Source organism: Tachyglossus aculeatus, chromosome 3 (genome assembly GCF_015852505.1).
Source record: "Tachyglossus aculeatus isolate mTacAcu1 chromosome 3, mTacAcu1.pri, whole genome shotgun sequence".
Lineage (NCBI taxonomy): Eukaryota > Metazoa > Chordata > Mammalia > Monotremata > Tachyglossidae > Tachyglossus > Tachyglossus aculeatus.
The window spans coordinates 76,448,655-76,457,092 of record NC_052068.1 but is presented as its reverse complement, the minus strand read 5'-3'; the positions used below and the strand labels follow the sequence as shown (position 1 = coordinate 76,457,092).

At 41.8% G+C, this 8,438-nt stretch overlaps 1 non-coding gene across 1 annotated transcript; it reads left to right on the top strand.

Annotated features, from left to right (window-relative positions):
* Positions 1-7,824: 7,824 nt before the first annotated feature.
* On the top strand, positions 7,825-7,957 carry LOC119926420. Its single transcript, XR_005450297.1, has one exon. It is a non-coding gene; the product is annotated as a small nucleolar RNA SNORA7 (small nucleolar RNA).
* The last annotated feature ends 481 nt before the right edge of the window (positions 7,958-8,438 follow it).

The following is an 8,438-nucleotide window of genomic DNA, read 5'->3' as shown; positions in this document are numbered from 1 at the left end:
GACCATGGGCAAATCATTTCTCTTTGTCTGTTTCTTCATCTGCAAAATGGGAAGCCAGTACCAGTTCTCAAACAATTATAATAATAACCATAGTAGTGGTATTTAAGCATTTACTTTGTGCATGCACTGTATTAAACACCGGGGAAGGTACGAGATAATCAGGTCCCACATGGGCTCCCAGTCCAAGTAGGAGGGAGAACACATATTGAATCCCCCTTTTGAAAAAAGAGGTTCAGGGACTTGCTGAACTCAAGTTCAGCACTTGTTGGTCACTCAACAGACAGAGAAGCAGCATGGCTAGAGCAGAGGACTTGGGAGTCAGAGGGTATGAGTTCTAATCCCAGCTCTGGCACTTATCTGCTGTGTGACCTTGGAAGCAAGTCACTCAACTTCTCTATGCCTGTTACTTCATCTATAAAATGGGGAATTAAGACTGAGCCCCACGAGGGATCTGGACTGTATCCAACCTGATTATTTTGTGTCTATCTAAGTGCTTAGAACAGTGACTGGCACATAGTAAGCACTTAACAAGCGCTTGGTGCAATGCTCTGCATACAGTAAGCACTCAATAAATACGATTGAATGAATGAACAAGTATCATGAATAAAAAAAGTGGTAGAGTCAGGTTTAGAACACAGATCCTCTGACTATCATGCCTGTGCTCTTTTTCAGAAGCAGCGTGGCTCAGTGGAAAGAGCACGGGCTTTGGAGTCAGAGGTCAGGGGTTCAAATCCCAGCTCCACCAGTTGTCAGCTGTGTGACTTTAGGGAAGTCACTTAACTTCTCTGTGCCTCAGTTCCCTCATCTGTAAAATGGGGATTAAGACTGTGACCCCCCCGTGGGACAACCTGATCACCTTGTAACCTCCCCAGCCCTTAGAACAGTGTTTTGCACATAATAAGCACTTAATTCATTCAATTGTATTTATTGAGCACTTACTGTGTGCAGAGCACTGTACTAAGCACTTGGGAAGTACAAGTTGGCAACGTATAGAGATGGTCCCTACTCAACAGTGGGCTCACAGTCAATAAATGCCATTATTATTATTATTATTACTAGGCCACGCTGCTTCAATTGTTAGCCCCATGTGGAATAGGGACAGTGTCTGACCTGATTATATTTCATCTACCCCATGTAAGCTTAGTAAGTACTGAGACTGAGCTTACTAATTCTAGGGTACTTCCACAAGTACCCACAAGAGAAGCAGCGTGGCTCAGAGAGAAGCAGCATGGCTCAGTGGAAAGAGCCTGGGCTTTAGAGTCAGAGGTCATGGGTTCAAATCCCGGCTCCACCAATTGTCAGCTGTGTGACTTTGGGCAAGTCACTTAACTTCTCTGTACCCCAGTTACCTCATCTGTAAAATGGGGATTAAGACTGTGAGCCCCCCGTGGGACAACCTGATTACCTTGTTACCTCCCCAGCACTTAGAACAGTGCTTTGCACATAGTAAGTGCTTAATAAATGCCATTATTATTATTATTACTTAGCATAGTACTTAAGACCTTATCAAATATCACAAACATCAGTGTTATTTACAGAGTGCTTATTGCATGCAGAGCACTGTACTAAGTGCTTGGGAGATTACCACACAAGAGAGTGTCGTTAGTGCCTATTGAGTACACAGCGTTGTTCTAAATTCTGAGAGCATAATATGCAATCCCAGCCGTCAAGGGTCTCAGGATCTCACAAACTAATGGAAAGTGGGAAATATTTCAACCTGTGACCCCAAATCAAGGGGTTTTAGAAGATCCCTTTGGCTATTCAGGCTGGTGTTAATCAAGCCTTCAGGGTCCCCAGCAGTACACTTGGTCTCTAGCTAATTCTCTGATACAGAGAAATTTTCTTTTTTTCCACATTGAAAACAGCCCAGTGCTTCCCCCACTGAGTTCAGCTCATTTGTTTCTTTGGCGTTTATCAAAGAAAGTTAAACTTTGGTTTAGACACCAGTCTTTTTCCAAGCAGCTTAGAGAGGCCATGGAACTGACCACTGGTCATGAGTTAAAAACAAATCAAACTTGCGTCTGTGGCCAGAAAAAGGGACCCTGTTTTGAGAGTTTACTGATAGTCTCATTGCTATGGAAACTGCTTGCCTTTTACAGCAGTAGTTCAGAAGGGTGGAGGAGTGTTTTTTTTTAATGTGGGGTTTTTTTAAAAAATCATTTGGAGCTTGGCCATTTTCCACTGTGGACTATTCCATGGAAAAGTGAAATCTTTTATCCACGCATAAAATTTCCCACCAAACTGAAGTAATATTAATTTGCAAGTCCCCCATATAGTAGACCATGTGAAAGTTGAAAGACGAAGTCACTAGAGCAAAGGCCAACTCCCTTTCTGAACCAGCCTGCCTGGTATGTATGTTGTAATGGAAGTAGCCGTAGGAACATTTTTCAATGTTCACTTGGTGTAATGTACTGTACTAGGTTTTTGGAAAGTACAGAATAACAAGATGATGCTTTCCCTGCCCATAAGGAGCTTACATTTTAACAGGGGAGGCAAACATAAAAATATTTACAACACTCTCAAGAAAGATAAATTGAGTGGACATACCCACATGAGTGCTAACTGGGATGTAAATAAGTTCATAAATGGCTGAAGGAATGATATGGTGCAGGGTGCTGGGAAATTAATCAGGGAAAGTTTTTTGGAGGAGATGGGATTTTAGGAAGAATTTGAATGTGGAAAGAGCTGTGGTCTGTCTGGTATGGGGAGGGAGGGAATTCCAAGCTGGAGAAACATTGAGAGTGAAGGGGAGGAGGAGGGAGTGTGGAGAGTGAACTCCAGCTAGAAGGTTGGCTTGAGAGGAGCGAAGACAGCCGAGTAGATGTGAGGTGAAACTGTGCTGTGGGGTCAGTGGAGCAAAGCTCTCAAATACAAACCATTCTAACATATTTGATTTAATCCCTGTGGTTAAGCTACATGTTTAATTTATGTTTATACCACACACAAAAATGAAAGTGGTTCATGAAGGGAAGATTGTGTTTTCAGTAGAAACATCTAGGGGGAGGTCGTATATGTTAACACAGGGTAAGAGGGCTTGGAGGAATATTTAGATGATTGGGAAATGTGACACAAATGATGACTGACGGCCTGAATTTATTTTTTTTAATTAGAATTCTCAGACATGTTTTTCAGAAGAGATGACTGAGGGCGAAAGATTTTGGAAGAGTCACAGAGTGTGTTTTTCAGTTTGACACCTGTCCAGAATGAACCCACACTAGCTGGAGATTACATGGCCTGTCTGGAGTCTGAAGTGATTCACTCAGTGAGTGTTTGTATGTGTGTGTGTTTGTGTGTGTGTGTGTGTGTACATGCGTGCATACACATGCTTGCACATGAATATGTGGTGGGTTAGGGGGGTGGGGGCTGGCAAAACCACTTTACCACCCCCTCTGGGCTTGCTAATTCAAACTAGTCCCTCAGTGATCTAAGCTGTTGAGAGAAACTCTATGGCTCACTACTCTCATTGTCATTCTGTGATGTTTTTAGCCAGATTCCTTAACTTTTCATTTGGCTCATCAGGGGTAAGGTATAAAGACCGGGCCCAGTGAGGGTGAAAGAGTGTGATGCACTTCATAAGAGAGAAGCAGCAGGCCTAGTGGAAAGTCCACGGGCCTGAGAGTCAGAGAACTTAAGTTTCTAATTTCGGTCCTCCACTTTTCTGCTGTGTGACCTTGGGCAAGTCCCTTAACTGCTCTGTGCCTGTTACCTCATCTGTAAAATAGGGTTTAAGACTTTGAGCCCCCTGTGGGACAGGGATTGTGTAACTTGTATCTACCCCAGTGCTTACATGTTTTGTTTTGTTGTCTGTCTCCCCGTTCTAGACTGTGAGCCCGTTGTTGGGTAGGGACCGTCTCTATATGTTGCTGACTTGCACTTCCCAAGCACTTAGTACAGTGCTCTGCGCACAGTAAGCGTTCAATAAATACGATTGAATGAATGAATGAATGCTTAGTACAGTGCCTGGCATGTAGAAAGCACTTATCAGATATGATTTAAAAAAAAAAAAGGAGAGGAATGGTTCAAGTTGTCTTCCCTGCCTCTTATTTCCTGCCCCACCAATATTGGCTCCAGACCCTCCAGTAATTGCACAGGTCGGGAGAGCTAATGTTAAGCATGTTGATAATATCTGTGGTATCAGAACTGTACTAAGCACTGGGGTAGATAAAAGATAAACAGGTTGGACACAGTTTCAATCCTGCATGTGATTCTCAGTCAGAGCGGGGAGACAGGTATTGAAACCCCATTCTATAGGTGAAGAAACTGATGCTCAGAGAAGTTAAGTGACTTTACCAAGGTCACACATCAGGCAAGTAGCAGAGGCAAGATTAGAATGCAGGTCATCTGACTCCCAGGCTCTCGCTCTTTCCACTAGGCCATGCTGCTCATATGTTGCACAGGTGCTATGGCTTAAGATAATATAAATGATGGCATTTATTAAGCATTTACTTAATGCCAAAGCGCTGTGGTCAGCAGTGGGGTAGATACAAGATAATCAGATTGGACAGTCCTCATCCTATTTAGGGCTCACAATCTAAGAAGAGAGAGGAGAGGTGTCTTAGGTGAGGAAACTGAGTTATAGATGAAGAAAGTGAGGAACAGAGCAGTTTGGTAACCTGCCCAACATCACACACCAGACAAGTGGCAGATCTAGGGTTCGAGCACTGGTTTCTCAAGCCCTAGTTCCTGCTCTTTTTACTAGGCCACGTGGTTGGAATAAGTGCAGTGAGTAAGGGGTAACATTAAATTTGAGTTAAATGATATGCCAACTATTTGGCCTTAGGCAAAGAATTAGCCTTTGGAAGATAAATGATATTTCTGACACATAAATATCCAGCAGGTAATTTGAGGGTGTTATTGTCATGTTAGAGAAGCAACGTGGCTTAGTGGAAAGAGCCTGGGCTTGGAAGTCAGAAGTCATGGGTTCTAATCCCGGCTATGCCACTTGTCAGCTGTGTGACTTTGGGCAAGTCACTTAACCTCTCTGTGCCTCAGTTATCACATCTGTAAAATGGAGATTAAAGACTGTGAGCTCCATGTGGGACAACCTGATAATCTTGTATCTACCCCAGCGCTTAGAACAGTGCTTGGCACACAGTAAGTGCTTAAGAAATACCATCATCATCATCATGTAGAATAGCGTGGATCTGTAAAAACTCCAAACCATAATCAAAAGACACCCCTGATGAATATTGAGAATATGGGGGCATATTTTTTTACTAGGATATCAGAAAAAGCTGCTCCAGTTGTAAGGACTCTGTCCCCAAAGAAGAGAAAAGTGGCATGGCTTAGAAATGTGGTGTGGCCCAATGGATAGAGCACAGGCCTGGGAATCAGAAGGACCTGAGTTCTAGTCCCAGTTGTCTGTTGTGACCTTTTGCAAGTTGCTTCACTTCTATGTGCCTCAGTTACTTCATGTGTAAAATGGGGATTGAGAAGGAGCCCCATTTGGGACAAGGATAATGTCCAACTGATTACCTTGTATCTAGGAGAAGCAACGTGGCTTAGTGAAAAGAGCACAGGTTTAGGAGTCAGAGGTCATGGGTTCTAATCCCTTTTCTGCCACTTGTCAGCTGCGTGACTTTGGGCAAGTCACTTAACTTCTCTGTGCCTCAGTTACCTCATCGGTAAAATGGGGATTAAGATTGTGAGTCCCACGTGGAACAACCTGATGACCGTGTATCTACCCCAGTGCTTTGAACAGTGCTTGGCACATAGTAAGCACTTAACAAATACCAACATTATTATTATTATTACCCAGAACTTAATAGAGGTCTTGGTGCATAGGATGCACTTAACACAGTGCTCCAGCACTTAGAAAAGTGCTTGGCATATAGTAAGCGCTTAACAAATACCATCATTATCATTATTATTAACAAATATCATTAATAATAATAAAAAAGAGAATAACCTAAATTTGGCATTATAAATTGGGGAATTAGAAAAGTAGAGACCAATTCCATAAGGAAATTATGCCTCTAATAATCTTCTTTCAGTAAATATCTTGAGTTATTTCAAGTTTAGACTGTGACTCTAGATTCTAGACTGTGAGCCGGTTGTTAGGTAGGGACCGTCTGTATATGTTGCCCATTTGTACTTCCCAAGCACTTAGTATAGTGGTCTGCACACAGTAAGTGCTCAAATACGATCGATTGAATGAAGTTTAAACACTTAGTTTGAAACATGAGCGAGGAAGAGTTTCATTTTACTAGCTTAAAGTGGCTGACCAGAGATAACTGACTTAAAGGTGGGGGAAAATTGGTTAAAAGAAATGCCTGATACTTGTGTACTTGTTACAAATCTACAATTTCAGATTTCCAAAAAAGAAATTGTCTTTTCATTTGTCCCTAAGCCCTCTGGGTTTTAATTTGTATGTTATCTAGGTTATTTGTCTACTTGTTTTGTGTTGTTGTCTGTCTCCCCCTTCTAGACTGTGAGCCTGTTGTTGGGTAGGGACCGTTTCTATATGTTGCCGATTTGTACTTTCCAAGTGCTTAGTACAGTGCTCTGCACGCAATAAGTGCTCATTAAATATGATTGAATGAATGAATTTGTTGTGATTGATCATCATGGCTAGAATTGTTTTTTTAATTCAAATCTGTTCCCTATTTAAACTCAACTAATTAAAAAAAATTAGGGAATCTCATGAAATGTGTTACAGTGTCTGGTCAGTGTTTGTTCACAAGACAGAAGTTGAGGATTCTGAGAGAAGAAACAAAGAAAGCTTGTGGAGCTGATGAGAAACAGCTTTGGCTATCCTAACTTTGGCTGATTAATCTGGAGAGGGAATCAAATAGATGAGTAGCTAAGAAAGGGAGAAGGGAGTCGATATATCAGTGTAACTGCCTTCACTTCCCATTTCAGAGTTGGAATTCAACACCGGCATGAATAATATACCTGTTCCGTGATGTCTCAAAGGGCCAAAATGATGGACTATGTAGGGGTGGGACAAGGGAAGGGAGTTAAAATGGCTACCTTCACAGTGGGCCTCTGAAAACGACCTATTTTGCCAAACAGCAAAAACGAGAGAAAGACCTCTCACCTGTTTGCTCTGTCTAGCTATTTTATGACTAGCTTTCCTGCTGGAACTTCTTTGTTTAGTCCAGTTTTGTTTTGACTAGTTTCTGGAATTTATTTCAAGACAAGTTTTTGTTCTCCTTTATTTTTTATGGCTATTACCAAACCAAAGAAACAACAAATTGGTCTGAAGGAGACACTGGGAAGAATTCTCTTGCAGCCAAATATAAATATGACTGTGTTCAGCTGCTTTGCAAAATTGATTGAAAAAGACTCTGCTCTCTTGTTGTTGTTGGACGGAGGTATTCTCAGAACATTAGATGTAAATGGATTTGTAAGTGAAGGTGAAATTGCTTCCAGGATCCTGATTGGTCTTCATTTTGTAGCTGTCTACTCCATGGCAGCCTCTTTCTGAACAAAATGTAGTGAATTCAGTTTCCATGATCTAGTTTACAGTTCAATATATTTAATTAAAAATTGTCTTATTAAAGAGGTAAGAGCATAGGACAGGATGTCCCCTTAAAATAATACCGTAGACTTATTACTATCTCCCAGTTCAACTGCTTTGGTTATGTGTTCAGTATTTCTTCCTGGAAATTCTGACACAAATTATAAACTGAGTTTTCTCCAAGATTGACTAATTATTGATTGCTTAACTTTAGCCCCAGTGGGGAAGAAGTGGAAAGGGATTTACTTACCGGTTAGCAGGTGGTCAGAACATCAGAACTAATTAGGCATAGGGGTGGAGTAAAGTGTCTAACAATACAGGATGGTTGTAGCCCAGGGTATGTATGCTTGTAATATGGAAAACCCCTCTCAGGGTCACACCTGGAGAGTTTCCAGTTCTCTACTAGTCTCGGCTATGGGAGGGAGAGTCAAGCAGAGGCATTTCCATTCCTAGCTTGGGCAGTGGTTAGTGAGTGGAAAGCAATCTGCTACAGGTCGAAACTCACTCACCTGTGCTGGGCAGCAGCAGCCTGGGAGAGAGTCAGATGTGAAGACTAAAATTTACTGTGCGGAAGGAGGCAATGGTAAACCACTTCTATATTTTGACCAAGAAAACTCTATAGATACACTACCAGAAGGATTGCAGATGGAGGTGGAGTGTTCTGGGAGAGATATATCCATGGCATCGCTATGGGTCGGAGGTGACTCGATGGTATAAGGCAAGACAATATGGAAAGAGATTGTATTTGCAACAGCACATTTTAAAATAGTCATAAAAATACTGTAATGATTTTCAAAATAACTGACCACAAAGTGAGTATCAGAAAATTTCCCTGAACTTGGAGACATTCATTTTACCTATTGAGAGATGTAGATTTACAGATACTTCAAGGTGTTTTCCGAGCACTCAGTCTTCCCTGTTAGGTTGAGGCTCACCAGGCATTGTCCTAACTGAGCCTAGTTTCGGGCAAACAGGT